At 31.5% G+C, this 16,413-nt stretch overlaps 1 protein-coding gene across 3 annotated transcripts in view; it reads left to right on the top strand.

Moving 5' to 3' along the window:
- Positions 1-16,413, top strand: part of LOC118185934 (uncharacterized) — a 166,755-nt gene that overhangs the window by 84,272 nt on the left and 66,070 nt on the right. The window contains exon 1 of one of the 3 annotated variants that reach the window (XM_035355909.2): positions 5,826-5,956. The exons of the other annotated variants lie outside the window; for them this stretch is intronic. The gene's annotated coding sequence lies outside the window, so the exon portion shown is untranslated. Of the gene's footprint in view, positions 1-5,825; positions 5,957-16,413 lie in introns of those variants that run through there. 3 annotated transcript variants of the gene reach the window in all.

Genomic DNA, 16,413 nt, shown 5'->3' with positions numbered 1-16,413 from the left:
TCTTCGCTGACATTTCTGATATAAAAATGCACAAGTAGAAAAAGTGCCGTGCTTCTCGGAAATCAAAACCTATACGCTTTTTTTTTATTTTTACTTTTAAATAAAGCAGCAATGTAACAAACAGGAAAATATTACGTAACTGACAAGTGATGATCGCTGTTTTCGGAAGGAAAATCACGAATTAATTGATTTTAACTTCCTTTAAGATGCTTTTTGAGAAAAATTAACTGCACATTTTCCTTAAAAAGGGAGGGGGGAACAGCAGATCAAATATCTAACATTTTGCAATCAAATATATCACATGTTAGAGGAAAAAAAAAATAAATATTTTTTGCGATGTCAATTTTTGGCTTCCCCATACGCCTTATACTAACACGGAACTTGAGAAAATTAGAGACAATTATTTACTTTGAATTGGGGGCAGTAACTTACGAAATTCCTTTATTCAATAAAACGAAGACTGGTAAATGCATGAAGCTAAGTTCGTATTTCAGTTCATAGTGGCAAATCTTATTTAGACTAGCATCATATATGTAGCTTCTACTTCCTCTTCAATTAAAATAAAAAATTAATATTTATACTATAAAAGAAATATTCCGTTTCGCGTTAAATTTATAATGCTGCAATATTTCAATGACCAGAAATAAATTACTAAATACTCTTAGACCTTATTCACGACATTGTGACTATAGACAAACAAAGCTTAGCATTTTAGCTCCAAGTTCAAAAATTTTTTTAACATCCGTGTAATTTTCTCCTTCCTCATGAGTTTAGAGCTCCCTTGAATTTTAAAATACATTCGTCTATGTAGTGATTGTTTTCGTCTCACTAAAAGACAAATATTTGCAAGTTATCTGCGAAGGTCACGCCGAACTTTTCCCTTCTACCTGTTTAACACATTTGTCACATTCGTGAACTGACCTGTCACAATGAAACAAGCCCAAACTGACATTCTGTTTAGGATTTCACTCAGATCGGATTCACCTTCTCTAATAATTTATGGACGATGTGAGAGCCTAAGGAGTAGCAGAGACGAGCGGGATTCAAAATATAGAGAAGTAGAAATGAATGTATCTTATTAGATATTATAATGTTAATGTTACTATGCATTTTTATGAATGTAAGTTTCTTTTAAAGAAATAATATTATGATAGTTATCTGTAGTTTACACATGACTATTCATTCGTTATTTTCTTACTGTAACCACGTCCTTCGGAAGTTAAATTTTTCGCATAATTTTCTTCTCTCAATTTTCAGACTATAAAATTAATACAAAAAGGGGAGAAAATAAGCAAAGAAATGTGGTATTAAATTCTGAGATATGGTATTTTTATATAGTTTATTTTTTCTTTGTGTTTATTTCGATGTGATAGATATTTTTAATACATGTGTAAGAAATTAAGCCATTCCTCGCACACGTGTCCTTGTAGTATAGCGATAAGCATATCCTGCTAGTAATTAGAAGATTTTCTGTTCTGCTGGCGAAGGCGCAATTGATTTTTCTGTTTTCCCGCTCTATGTGGACTCAATAGTCTCAACAAATTTAGATTCCAACTTAAATAAAGTATGATCGTATATTTAGATACATTTGTCACGTTGCAAACTATGGAATTAACTAAATCACAGAAGACTCTAATAAAGTATTTCCATCCATGTCGTTTTTTCTTGATTATAGGACTTAAGAACAGAGAACAATAACTGAGAAATTAAGGGTGTAGAAGGTATTTTTCTCGCATGAAAGGAAAAATCAAGAAGGCCATTAACAGCTCCTTTTCACAATTATTATGAAAGAAAAAACAGATGAGGAAAGCAGTAGGGAAAAATAATCTGTGGGAATTTTTCGTACAGCTTAATAATCGATTAAAGGAAATAAACTGGGGGAGGAGGAGTTTGAGTTTCGAATTCAGTTTTTTGATTCAAATTTTAATTTAGCAACTGAAACAGCTTTCAGTTATGTTTGAGATTCAAGATGTATAGTAGGCGCTGCTTAATATGATCACTTTTGCTCAAGGTTATTTTGATAACTATAGTCGAATGATAATATTAAACAATGAGATTAGTTTTCAAAACAGTAATGGAATTTGATTAAATTAATGTAAAATTATCAAGAACATATAATAGACACTTTCACAGCATTTTAAATACAAAAAGGTGTTAATATTATCTATTAATATTATTACTATGTTAATATTATTATTATAATGAATTAATATGAACTGTTCATAACGCCTTTAATGTAAAAGTTTATAGCTTGACCAGTGCTGTGCCCTTAATCTTAATACTCGAAACTCATTTGAAGAGGACTTGCCAATGTAAAATTTAAAATTAAGTAAAGAACCTAATTATTTTAGCAGAGATATTTTCAGCTCCCCCCCTCCCAAAGGAATTTTTTTTAATGTTTCTAAAAAAGAGTGCGTCTGATTCCTTCTAAACCAACAGAGTTATTAAAAGTCTACGTGAAAGTAAGGTTGTTTTTTCGCCTTATTTTATAATTTTAAATGCTTGACTAAAAACGAAATCAACATGTTTGGCGACTTAATCCCTTACATAGCGGCATTTCTCTGGCAATTTTTGTAATGCATTTTGTATTTATTTGTCGAATTTACAAAAATATTTATCCTTTAATGTTTTGATCATATTAACCGAACTATTGTTAAGAATAATTTCTCATGTTTTCGTATACAAGTTTGGTAGCAGTTCGATAGCAACATCCAAATGATAATATTAACAGCGAACACATTAAACGTCGTCTGCTGTAGAACGTAAAAGCACATAATTGAAATAAGCTGTTAAAAAATTCCAAGCGCCAGCTATAATATTATTTCAGCATAAATTAATGCCATTTTGAGAATTTTGCGTTATTTAATAAACACATTGCTATTCAAGACACTGTATACTTTCTTTCGTGAAATCTCTAATTCAAGAGGCCTAAAAGACAAATATTTTTCGCAAACGGGAAATGGCAATCATTTCTAGCTTGCTAGTACCAATTCCCATAAAAAAAATATTAACAATGTTTTGAAGTGTGAACAAAATCATTGGGAATATTTAATTAATCTCAGTGAAAACTAAAAATGAAAAGATTTTGTTCTGAGTATAATAAAAATAATAAGAATGAAATGGTAAGAGCCAAATGAACTTCTATACGGAATGCTAAGAAAAAATATAGAATTCAAAACTTTCTTTCCAATCTAGATATTTAAACATAAATTTCAGAAGACATAGACAAGCATAAAACCAATTTTTATATAAATTGCATTTATATCAAACTTTTTACAGAAGTTACCATCATTTTGGCTCTAAGTTTCACTTTTATTACCCAGATATTATAAAGGATGAAAAAGTTATCATGGATCATAAATGAAAAACATGGAAGAAGAGAATGCATTTTAGTTCCAAAGAAATTGAAATTTTCAAAAGAGGTTTCAAAAGAGAAAGAGTTTTTTGAAAAATTTAAATATGTCTTCATGATAATTAAGTCTGACGAGGTTTAGTGAAACATACGAATGGAAATTTCATGCTAAAATCTTAGATCTTTATTTATCGTAGAGAGTTTAAACAATGAAACTGAAGTATCTGCATCTAGAATTTAGTATTTTATGAACATTCTATAAGTTCATTTTATGCCAACACTACAGCGATTCTTCTTGGAATGATACAAGTCTTGTTCAACCATTAAAGATACTTTTAGTCATTCTTGCAAAAGAGTTACTATTTCAAATCAAATTGAGGGAGAAAGAAATGTTTATCATCTTTCAACTGACAGAGGTATTGATAACAAAGAATCAATGATGGATGTGGAAGATGCTCAAGCTCAATTTTATTACCTTCAAATTATTCTGTCAGAAATTTTGTGGTGTGAACTGATATTTTGTTATCTTGATACACCATCTTCGATAAAAAAAATTTGAACTTGGTCCATTAGTAATGTGACCCCAAGAACAACCAGTTCTCCACAGATATTTACGATACTGGTACTCAAACCATCCCCAGTCCGCCTTGCTGCTTTGCTCTGGACACGAGAAAGTCCTAATCATGTACCTCTGAAGCAATTCTCCACCCATAAACTCTTTCAGATGTGAGAAAGATGGTGAATGTGAAGTTATAGCTGAACAATACATATTTTTCATTGTTTATTGTTACTGCCCAGGTTTTGCGTTCCCGATACAACTAAACCCAGCATTTAGCACTGCCGCTATTTATCAGTAGCTCTGCTATAGTTCCCGTCCTAAATATTAACAGTATGAAGATTCAGATAGACAATTATTGTAAAAGTGGGTGAAATCAGGAGAGTATTAAATTCTGACTTTAGTCGTTTTTATTGTCTGAGGGTTAAAATTCTTCTTAACGCTGCTTTCCTGCATAATTACTCCGACTGGGCGAAATTCTTCACTTGTTTTTAGCTATATACATATGAGTTTGGATACAGTGGCCTCGATACATTAAAATGATATGCTGTCTTGGTAACAGAAACACCTTCTAAAGGAGCTCTAATAGTTTATCATCTTTAGAATTCTTATACATCCTCCATATCCTGTAATCCTCAATATTTGAATTCAGCACCTGCAGTACTGCTGAAAATTAAACTGCACTCTCTGCTGCTATTGATAAAATAGGATGTCATTCGAAATTTCTTGCCAGAAGTACAATCTCTAGAATTTAGAATGCTATACATGCCAAGAACAAAGTGATAGTTTCATTACGCAAATACTTTGTTCCTTCTCTCAACCTTTTGAACAGTATTAATAGCAGCGAAAAACTAATAATCGAAACTCTCTTAGCTGTCAGTTCACATAGAAATAGCGTTGATATTCGTGGTCGTCAATGGAATTTATCCAAATAAAAAAGCTGATTTCTTAGCTAAAGATGCTTCAAATTTGCCCATCGGCATCAATAGAAATATTCTAAAAAGTTACTGGAAGTCCTTTTTGTTATAAGGTCAAGGTTTTGTCATCAAAAAATTCTTTCCTCCTGATAACCATAGACTACATTCTGCGTCTTTCTTCTTTATTAATTTAAAAGTAACTCAGTTTTTATCTGGTCACCGTATATTTGCAAGTTACATGTTTCGTTTCAATGTAAGATCAAGTAATGTAATGTGAGTGTTCGAAAAAAATGTCCTTGTGTATTGTATATTTGCTGCAGTTCAAGTTGCGGGACATTTAATTTTTTTCTGTCCAACTTCCGATGGTCATAGATAATGAGTGAGCTTATCTGTTTTTGTAAAGTCTAAACCGCTGTTTTCTGGTTTTGTTTGTTTTATTAATGCATGTAATATATAATATTTTAATTAACTTACTTTTATAAGCCCGTTGTTTATTATTTTGTTGTTTATTATTTGTGGTGCACGGGGAGTTGGTATGGGTTTGAAGAAAAATAAAAAAAAAAAAAAAACCTCTATATTTGATCATGCGTGGTTCCAAAAACAGGAAATTCATCTTCATAAACAAGCTGCTTATTTTTCTTTTGCATGTACAAACTCAAAGAAACAGCGCACTGTACCTTTTAAGCTTTTTTTAAGCTTCATGATAACTTCTAAAAAAAAAAATCTTGACATAAGTAAGATATGAAATGCACCAGGAAAATATGAGAAGCCTTCACGCATGAAGCAAAGATGGAGGAGAGAGAATAAAATATGAAATAGTCGCGCCTCCACCTTGGTCTCATTGTTTGGTTCTCCGAGGCGAGACGGAGCATCCGGAGCAGGCACGCGACCGCATCATCTCTCACTCTCCACCCCATCATTGGACGCATCACTGGAGATTCAGGGGATGAATCCGCCCCCTCTCGATCCTCATTGGACCTAGAAATTGAACAATGGGCGGACACGAGGACGGACGTCTCAGAGCAGAGATCAGTTCCTTGAGGTGTGAGGGATTGGTATGTTGGTCAGAGTTGCCAAGGGCATGAGGAGTGTAGATGTGGGTTTCAGAACTGACCTTTAAAAAGATTAAAGGTGCGTTGAATTTTTATTTTGTCTTTTCCTGTGATTTTATTATTATGTTCTTCATGTTTAATTTTATGAAGGTTGTACTTCTGAATGATTATTTCGGCTAGATTTTAATATATATATATATATATATCCTTTATCTATTCCAGGCATGGATAGTATTAAATAATTGTCATTTCTTCCAAAAAAATTTTAATGAGTTTAAACTTTCTTATTTTTGTTAAATAAAAATAAAAAGTGTTAATTAAAATGGAATTATTACTGGTTTCACCACTTAATTGTTACTTTTATTGATCGTACCTCTCTCTCTCTATTTTACAGTTTTTTACGTCTTTCACTAAATACGTTGAAATAAATAATATTTGTGCTTTATTTTAAGAATAATAATATTTTATACATTTGCTGCAGTTCACTATTAATTACGGTTTATATGATTTTTGCTTTTCCTAGTTTTATTATTAAATAAAGATAAGATATTTTACATTTCAGAAAATTTATTTTATTTATTTTTAAATTTTTTTATTATTTTCACAGATATATGCTAAGGTCATAAAATTATATGACTATTACATTATTTAATGTGGTTAATGGTATGACAATTAATTGTAAAATTAACATAAAGTTTCGTTTTTTTCTACCTATCTCTTCTTGAATAATTTTATTGTTCTCTATTTTTCACGTTTACTCCGTAAAACATTCATTGTTACATAACTGTCTTTTATTTTTGTACAAACTTGTTAGCACAGAAGGGTTGTTATTCTCGAAACGGCATTTTGTGTAGAATCGCTAAAAGCGTTAAATCGCTTTTCAAATTGTTGCCACCAAATATTATCGCCCTCTGATATGATTAAGGGAATTAAATAAAGAATCTGCATGAATGTATGTATGTTTCTCGCACCGTGAAAAAACAATTGTACCTAGAGACAATTGATTCTGAATAACATAGTCTTTCACCCAAATATGGGCACCTGGAAGCTTGAATTTTGAATTTCGAATTTTATATTTTATATTTTGTAAAACTTTAAAAGATATGCTGTTTTTAAATATTTTTAGCTCAAAGGGGCGTTAGCCCAAACGGTTTCGAAACGTATATATGTGTGTAAAAGATAAACACGCCCTTTTGGGCGTAACATAAAATCTGAAAGCTTTCAGATTTTTTTTCTTTTACTGACTTTCTTCTTTCTTTTTTTTATTATTATTTTTTGTTTTATTGTTATACAGCTCCATTTGCTTATGAAGAAGAAAATTAACCGTAAAAATCGTTTCAAAGTATTTGTAATTTTTACTTGTATCATTTTTTTCCTATTACGAAGATAATTGCATTTAGATTCCGTGAATATTAATATTTACTTATGAATGCCGGAATATCAGCAACTGAATAAAGGAACTACAGAGTACGATTAATCGCAGTTCTGAAAAGAAATTACCAGGTCGATTAGAGGTTTATATTGTTGATTTTTTTTGAGTATTTGGTTGGCTTGCTTTGTTGTTGCAGTTGAATGAATCTCACTTCCCCCCCCCGTAGTGCTTCCGCTTTATCGTTTATTGTTACGTATACTATGCATTCGTAAACGCCTTATGTCACAGTCAACAAGTTTTTCTGTAAGCAGCAATAGCAACCTAAAAATCAGTTTTTCTGCAATCTGTTCCATGCCATTATATTTTGAAATGATCAAGTATTAGCCGGTTTTGCTAGCAGAAGAAACAGAAGCGAAGGGCGTTGTGCTCGAGAGAAAATTCTAGTTCAGAATGAATTAGTTTCAGTTTCGATGTCATTTTGATTGGCTAATAACTCTCTAAAATTATTATTACCTGGTTGGGTTTCACTTTGCAAAACCATTTATGTCACCAGATTTATACAAAAGTCATGTCACTGTGGCTATTAATTTTGAAATGGCGCAGTTTAGAGAGATTTATTACAAACAATTATTATTTTTAGAATAGGGTGGAGGAATACCCAAATTAAAAGGAAGAATTAATGGACTATTACAATTTATAGTTAGAATACTGCTTAATGTATTTTTGTGTTACATATACATACATGTATATAATGACACTTTTAAGAGGAAGCAATCTCTTACAATTACGGGCAGCAGAATAATTTTATTTCTTGATCCTTAAAAAAAGGGTTTCGTCGAAGACAAACATTTTAGAGGCATACATAGATAAAATTGGCGTTCTAAGCTAACCTGTTTTTGAACTACTTTGGTGCTTTTTAGATTTTTGAAGTATTCGAATACAGATGGATCGGCAAGAAATAGATGTAAGCAGTAGTGAAGCGAGAAAGAGAATGCAAAGTGTCAAAAATAAAAGCTTAGCTCAGAATTATTTAATTTAACTTTATTGGTTAATTTTAAGTTTATTTCCCAAATTCGAAATTATTCTGTAATTGCCTGCGTCATTAGCGTTCTTCAAAATAATAGGGCAAGAATTAATTTTAGTATTTTACGATTGCTTGAATTCTTATCTTTACTTCATCAAAAAATGAGACAATGGCATCAGTACGTCCGTAAAAATTTTATTTTCATAGGCATGACACCAAGCAACCTTAGTCTTCATGAAAGAATATAAACACACGGAAAACATATAACTAAATAACTATCCATAATATTCCTCTATATAATTAAGTTTCAGTTAATTTGAAAACAATCGTGAATACTCGTATTTTTATTTTCTTTCTATAGCAGCAACAATGCTAGTTTCACCCTTTGCGGTACAGTGTGTTTGGTCTGGACACACCTAAAAATTTCCTTCTGTACGCACAGAAAAATTGAATGGAAAAGGATTTATAGGTTATAGGTTACTCTGAACGTTCTTTATTTGTAGTAGACAGCAGTTCAACACAAATCAGTCCATATATTTTAGCCATGTTTAGTTTTTTAAGACCCTCATTTTTCAAAGAAATCCTCCAGATTTTTTTAGGGTATAAAAGGAATTGTTTCAAAAGAAATTTCTACGTTATTTTTTGGCTGTATGCTAATCTCCTTATTATGTATCAGTTTTAAATTTTTACCTTGAAATCTTGCCTAAAATCAAACGGCGAACCCTAGGTGTGCCCAGACCGGGCTTACCGATAATCTAGGACAACTGATGAGAATCTGTATTCTTTGTTTATCCGCATTTCATCGGTCAGTTCATTGATAACAATGCTCGTTTCAGCACTCTTTTCGAAGCTCTATTCAATCAGTGTGCCACTTTGGGCACACCCACAGAATTAAAACGATAAGTGCTATCTTCACAAAATTTTACTTGTGTACTCCTCTAGGCATAATTAGACTGCCTACCTTTTTTTTTTTTTTTAAGGTAGCGGGCCGGAAAGGGTTAAGCAAATCCGTTTCTTTAAGACAGAGGTTTGCAACGGTGTCGACGAAATTTTAAAGGAGTCACTTGTTATCAAGAAGTTGATTGGGGAGGGGGGTCAGTAGCTGAATATGCACTGGCAGTTAATTAGTATAATCAAGATCCCATTAGTTGCATAGTAATTAATAGAATTGATAAATAATTGTTTACTGATATAAAGCTATATCATATAGTAAGGAAGAAATCACATAAAATAAATATAAAGGAAAACATAAACTAAAATTATTTTGGTGTATTTTTGGTGTATTTTTAGTGCATGCATTAAAATAGTTTTAGTGTTATTTTATGCAGCGATTGCAATACAGAAAAGTAAAATGGAAGAGTACAAGAAAACACAATAAAAATATTTCGAAGAACGCGAAACTAGAATGTAAAACAAGAAACAGGTTGAACGTTTATATGATATACATATGATATATGATAACGTTTATACGATAATTTATCATTATCGTAACATTTAATTTAACATTTAATTTATCATTATCGTAAATTTTAATTTATCATTTTCGTAACATTAACGTTTATACGATAATGATTATAATTTATCATTATCGTATAAACGTTAGATGATACTAGAATTAAATTAAGCAGATGTAGATGATACTAGAATTAAATTAAACAGTTTTTATGCTGAATATTAAATATATATATATATATATATACGTCAAACGCAGGCATCGCATAAATTAAAATCGAATTTTTGTGCGATTAGACTCTCTGATTTTATTTCCAAAAACTTGTTTATATTTATAAAATTAAAAAGACTAATAATGCAAAAAAAAAACAACAAAACTTAAATCTAATAAGCCATTTTCCCCCAGACCTTTTCCTCATATTCTTAGCTTAATTGCTATCTTTAAATTATTTACGTGAAATTATTTGTATTATGATTATGTTGTATGCTGTATATTATGGACAAAAATGTGAGGAGTCGATGAAGAAAACCATTTTTTTAAAAGGGGGCGTTGCAAGAAAAGGGTTGGGAACCCCTGTTTTAAGCAGATGCTAGAGGCCATATATTCTACCTTCTATAAATATTTCCCATAATTTTTAAGGTGTAGAATATGTTATGTAGATTTGTTTACATTTTTAAGAGTTTAACACTTCTGTTTAGAGTAAAGTGATCAGTTATTTCCCGTAAACTGAAATTTTTCTTCCTTCCTCCGCTGAAATTTTTAATGTTCAATTTTTCCCATATTAATCCATTAAAATAAATAAATAAAAAAATAAAGTTAGATACATTAAAAACAAATTATATATGATAAGAGTTCGACTATGATCAGTGTTTCTGAGATATAAGTAGTAACACCTAGCGCGAGAAAACGATACTTAAAATGCTGTTTTGTTTTACTTTTTTGTGTTTTTCATTGCATGTTCTAATATGCAGTATATCGGGTTAGTCCATAAGTTCGTGCGCATTAAGAGTATGCGTAGAATTCACTATGACGCATTTACTAAAACAATACAATTTTGAACCTGTTGAAACTTGTCATCTAACATATTATTCAGTTCATAACCAACCTTCGTAAATATCGAACACATTTTAGTACCCGTAGAAGATGAATATAGATAATCAGTACAAACGTGCTGTGCTACATTTTTTATTTTCGTGTGGTGAATCTGCCAGGTTTACAGCGATAAAAATTAATAGTGAACATGGTGAACACACTATTAGTGTAAGGACTGCCTAGAAATGGTTTAAAAAATTAAAAGTTGGTGTACTTAATTATGGCAAAGCACACAAGGGCTATCTGCCTAAGGGGAGGGATGCCTTTCGTGGAGGACTTTCTAAGGGAAACTGGCTCGTATACACGTTACACATGGGGAAAACCATGAAAACGCCCATGCAGCCAGCCCGTTCGCGGGATTCGAACCTCGGACCGAACTACCAGTGTTCAGCGACTTTACCGCTCGGCCGCTGGTGGGCCCTAAATTAAAAGTTGGAAAAAGCAGCATGGATGATGAACCCCGTTCAGGACGTTTTGAACTGTTAGAACCAAATCAAACGATTCATTCAGAAGTTTATAGTGAACAACTTTGCAGTCTAAACTCGGAATTGATCAAAAAACGCCCACGATGGGTGAATATGAAGAAAGTGTTGTTTCATCATGATAAACGCTAGACCGCATACGGCTCGAACAACGCTGCAAAAAATGCGTGAATTTAATTGGGAGCTTTTGCCACATCCTGCTTACTCCCCAGATATTGCCCCAAGTGATTTTCACTTATTTCGTGCCTTACAAAAATTTTTTCTGGAAAAAAAATTAAATTCTAAACAGGATGTACACAATAAACTTTCAAGTTTTTTTGGCATCAAAACTAGAGTCTTTCTACAGCAATGGCATAAAAAAGTTGCCTGTAAGATGGCGAGACATTGTAGATAATGGAAGAAAATATATAATTGATTAAAATGTTAAATTGTGTTTTTTTATATTATTTAAAAATTTACCAAAAAATGCTCACGAAAATGGACTGACCCAATAGTAAGGTGATATATAATACGAAAAGTGAAGTTTATGGTTCATATGTTTAATATTAAAAAAATATAAATAGTATGCTTGTAGTTTTATTATTGTTAAACGACGTTTTCTTTCACGTTTAGAGCTTCAGGACACTACACCGCAGGAGCTGTATAATACTGATGAAAAAACACAAATAACTGAATGTCAAAAAATTACCTGTCTCTTTGTTAAGAAAAAACACATTTCTTCATGTCACAAAAATGTACAGTCGCCATATAATAGCTCATAGCAGACCAAAACATAAGACAGTACTTAACCGCCAAGACGTAGTTTATAGTATTTACTCACGTGTGCTACGTCACAATTGTCTAGACATAAACCACAAGTTAGCATTGTGTAATCCTTATTATTATTTATTATTATTATTTCGCGTTGTTTAAAATCATTCACAAAGAATAATGCCGATAAAGCCTCAAGGTTGCCCAGGCTGTGTCTTAAAATAGCTAAAAAGTTTTTCCCAAACTTATCTTTACAGTGTGATCTGCTAGTCAGTGGTATTGAAGGAAAACGTACTTAAACTATTCTACATTAAATTTCTTGTTTATGATATATTATTTGAAGGCTAGGATTTGTTTTGATGTTTGTAATGCAATTATTTAAGCTAAAATTTTTAATAAATGCAGAATTTCGTAAAATGTATTTTTAAGTGCATCCTCTTTTCTTTAGCAAATCATGCAATTAATGTAACAGATGAGAAAGGAGTTTGAAAAAGCTACGGAGGAAAAGGATTTAAATAAACATACACAATAGGCGCCGCATAATTATGATCACGTTTGTCCACGGCGGTTTTGATAACATTAAACGGTTAGAAAAAATATTCTTCAGATCGGAAACAGAATTTTACAGATTCATATAACTGGAAACATACAAATAGGCCCTTTGACAGCATTTTAAATAGGAAAGTTCAAAAGTTTATTTATGAACTGTTCACCATGTCTTTATTCGAAAAATTCACTTACACATTTTTCAAACAATTGTTCAACAATTCCAGAAATTATTTTGCCAATGCTTCATCCCTAATCTTAGATTAGATCCATATTTATAAGAAATTCATTAATTTCATCTTTGCGTTCTTCAGAAAGTTTATTATATAACGCTCTTGAATTTGTTTCAGAAAGCACCTGAGAGATATCTTCTGTCATCATCTTCTGTCTGAAGAAGAGAGCTCTAGAAATAAACAGTTATTAAAAATCTCTAAAAATGAATAAAAAGTCTGCTTTTTTGTTTCATTTTAAATGGATGTCTAAAAAAATTAATCAGTTGGTGACTTATCTTTTACTTGATTGCATTTTTCAGTCAAGTGGCAATTTTTCAAATTTATTTTGACCTTATTTGGAGAATCTCTTTCGGTTTGAAAAATTCATTCTCTAACATTTTGATCACATTAACCGAATTTTTATCATAATAAGCGGTGTATTTTCCATATGTTCGTATACATATGGGTAGAACTTCTGCAGTCTGGAAGGTATCCGAAAGATGACATTAACCGCGATCACATTAAGCTGCGTTTGTTGAAAATATGTAACTTTGAGGATACATATTGAAGAATAATATTCTAGTAGAGGTAGATTTAAAGATTCCTTTTTATTTATTTCACCAAGCATTTTAGTAGGCCAGTATAAATAAAATGACTGCACTAAGCGATCTTAAGACATTTTGCATTTTTTGAAAAGAGAAAACATTTGCAGGCCTTGTTAACAGGAGAAGCAGGAATGAAGTGCGATGTATTCAAGACACATTAGCTAAGTTCATTTTCTTAGTTCCCACTATCGTATTGTCTTAGTTATATTTTCTAAAATCCGAGGGAATTAGTTTCGATTTAGATATCATTTTGTTTGGTTAGCAAATAACTGTGTCTAACTATTGTTGGCTAGAGTTGGATTTCGTAGAACCATCTAATGTCACCAAGGTTATATAAAAGTTATATGATAACGGCTATTACCGTATTTCTTGCGTATCGCCCCCCCTTTTTTTTAGTTAGAAGTTCTTTTATAGTCTAAAAATCGAGAAGTAAAAATTATGCCAATAATTTAATTTCCGAACGATGCGGTTACAGTGAGAAGATATCAAATGAAAAGCAGTCTTGGATAAACTACTGATAACTATCCCAATTTTAGTTCTTTAAAAGAAATTTAGATGCCAATAAGAATGCGGAGTAAAATTAACATTACAGTATCTAATATGATATCTGTTCATTTCTGCTTTCCTGTAACTTGAATCTCGCCCTTTCTTATAGCTGTTTCAGCTACTACTTAGGCCTCAAATCATCCATAAATAATTAAAGAACGCAAATGTGCAGAAATCATAGACTGAATGTCAGTTCTTGATTGCTTCGCTGTGATCGGTCCTTCTTGTATTAGGCTGGCTTTAAGTTCAACAGTTAGGAGGGAAGGATTCGGCGGGACGCTCGTGGATAATTTGAGAGAGTTTGTCTTTGTTATTAAGAGAAAACAATCACTTTATGAACGAAATCATTGTAAAATTTAGGGAAGTTCGTTCTCTGAACGCACTGAGGAACAGAAAAATTACGCGAATATCTTTTAGATTTTCAGCACCTGGCGTTAAAAAGATAGGGAGGGAGAACTCTCGAAGAGATAATAGCAATTTTTAAATGCAGTCTCTATTTTTGGAACAGAAAGGGGAAATATCTAAATTAAAATGAGGAGTTAAGCGAGAAGAAATTATAATTTTGATTTATATTTTTTTATCCTGTATATGCACAACCTTCTCGTAGCGACTTCTTCCCGTATACATCGACTTAAAAGTCCATTATCTCTAACCATATACTGAATTAAAATAGGTATTGAGCGCGTCCATCACCTCTCTAAGGCAATCGTTTACGCGGAAGACAGAACCCATCTGGAACCATAGCCAGAAGGTTCATTATATTTTTGATTCGGCTTTTTAATTTTTGTTTCTTTCGTTTTTATTTTTTATGTCTTAAAATGTATCATTTTCACAACTGTCAAGAAAACGATGCCTCGAAATTTCATTTTTAAAAGTTTACTTTTCGTTTTTATAAACATTAAATAATAATTGAAAATTAGAATAATAACTATACCATCTATTTTTGCTTTTTAAATTTACCTCAAGTTTAAATGAATTTATTTCTTGCGATTCTCATAGCTTAAGAGCTTAGCTCATAGCACTAAGCTTAAAATGCTTTGCACATATATACTGTTATAAACGCACAGTACTAAGATCCACAAAAATCAAAAATTTATTTTGTTTCGAAAGCGATAAGTATTCAACCACTTTTAAACATTTGGAATATCACCCAAAGATAGCCTCTCTATTGAGCCCCGAAAGGCAAAAAATTTGAAGTAAAACCGGAAATATCTAGGCCAGGAAATTCAAAAATTTTGAGAAAAACAGAACTTAAAATCAGAGTTTCGTAAAGAATAAAAAATAATTATGGAGCTTTATTGTCATTGTATCAATAGGTTTTAAAGATAACAAGGTTTCTGAAAACCCAAAATTTGCATGAACTGTAGTATTTCATACTCCATTACCAGTGTCTTCAGATTTAACTGTGACCTTGGTAAGAAAATATTAGTTAAAAAAGCAATGCAAAGAAAGTCGATTTAAACAGAGTTTTGTAAGTTTTCTTACTTGAATAAAAAATATTATTTTATACAATACTTCATGAGCAAATGCTTTTTTTAAAGCCGCCTTTTTTTAAAAAAATCATGTAAGCAGGTATTCCTCGTAACTCGGTTTCACTTTAAACGAAAAGAAAATTGCGGAAATCCTCGTATGATACCGCAACACGGTTTCTTTCTAGCACGTTAATGAATATGCGTAAAACTCTTATAATACTCTTATAATATAACGCGATTTTTATTCTACACATATACAAAATTAAATGGCATACTATGGCATCTAACACACAGAAATTAAATAAATTCTGGGAATACTCGCATTTGCTCACATCGAAATTCGTTTGAAATTGATTCGATCCCAGCATTTATACAGTATGTATCTTTTGTTGCAAGCGTTCACTTGGTAGATTGCATAAATAATGTAATTGTGATTTTGGTAAATACATTTTTAAACACTTTTTGGATATGTGTTAGTAATTAGCTTTGTCGTTCACTGGAGTAATTTTTGCGAAATTATATTTCAGTACCAAACTATGTCTGAACGTATAAGAAAACAACTCTGAAAAGAAAATTTATTTCTTTGAAGATGAAAATACAAATTTAAATCGTTTTGTCAAAAGGCATCTTATACTGCAAAAATTCTAAATTTAATGAGGTTACGGCGAGAATCATTAAAAAGGGGTATTTCGTTTTTAATAGTTCTTAGAACGCATCCCTCTATTTTGTATCAGTTGTTGTCTCGTATAATACGAGTATATTTACCTCTTTGTGAAGGGGGATGGAAATCAAATCCTATACAATAAATACCATAAACATTTACTTTGCTCCACAAACACAAATGCAAACACAACGTAACATAATATCTTTAGAACAAACACAGTTCTAATAAAAATAATCGCGTGTTGCCACATCTCTGAAACAAAATCATAGAAAACTGAGTTTATTTAAAAGTAGAACTTTGTCCCGAGTGGAAGCATAC

This window comes from Stegodyphus dumicola, chromosome 12, assembly GCF_044657685.1.
Source record: "Stegodyphus dumicola isolate Sdum_Otavi_A_Nest chromosome 12, ASM4465768v1".
NCBI lineage: Eukaryota > Metazoa > Arthropoda > Arachnida > Araneae > Eresidae > Stegodyphus > Stegodyphus dumicola.
This window is presented reverse-complemented; position numbering and strand designations above follow the sequence as displayed.